General features: G+C 40.3%; 1 protein-coding gene across 1 annotated transcript in view; it reads right to left on the reverse strand.

The window, feature by feature from the left end:
- The window catches only part of LOC116670090 (tyrosine-protein kinase SRK3-like), an 89,980-nt gene that overhangs the window by 16,141 nt on the left and 73,467 nt on the right, over window positions 1-372 (reverse strand). The gene's annotated exons all lie outside the window — the stretch shown is intronic.

Below are 372 nucleotides of genomic sequence, written 5' to 3' on the forward strand. Positions count from 1 at the left end.
TATCCTGCGTTGCATTCTTTCATCAATTTTTCTCTTCTGTCGGCGTCCAGGGAGATTTGTCACAGTTCCATGGGTTGTAAACTTCTTGATTATATTGCACACAGTGGACAAAGGAACTTTAAGATCTCTGGAGATTGACTTGTAACCTTGAGATTGTTGAGATTGTCGACCAATTTTGCTTCTTAAGTCCTCAGACAATTCTGGCTCTTCTTTCTTCTCCATGCTTGGTGTGCCACACAGGCACCCACACAAGGAGTGAGCCAAACTTTTATACACTCTAACTGGCTTCAGTTATGATTTCTATATTTCCAGCACCTGTTACTTGCCACAGGTGAGTTTAAATGAACATCACATGCTTGAAATGAAATTATT

Source organism: Etheostoma spectabile, chromosome 20, assembly GCF_008692095.1.
Source record: "Etheostoma spectabile isolate EspeVRDwgs_2016 chromosome 20, UIUC_Espe_1.0, whole genome shotgun sequence".
NCBI lineage: Eukaryota > Metazoa > Chordata > Actinopteri > Perciformes > Percidae > Etheostoma > Etheostoma spectabile.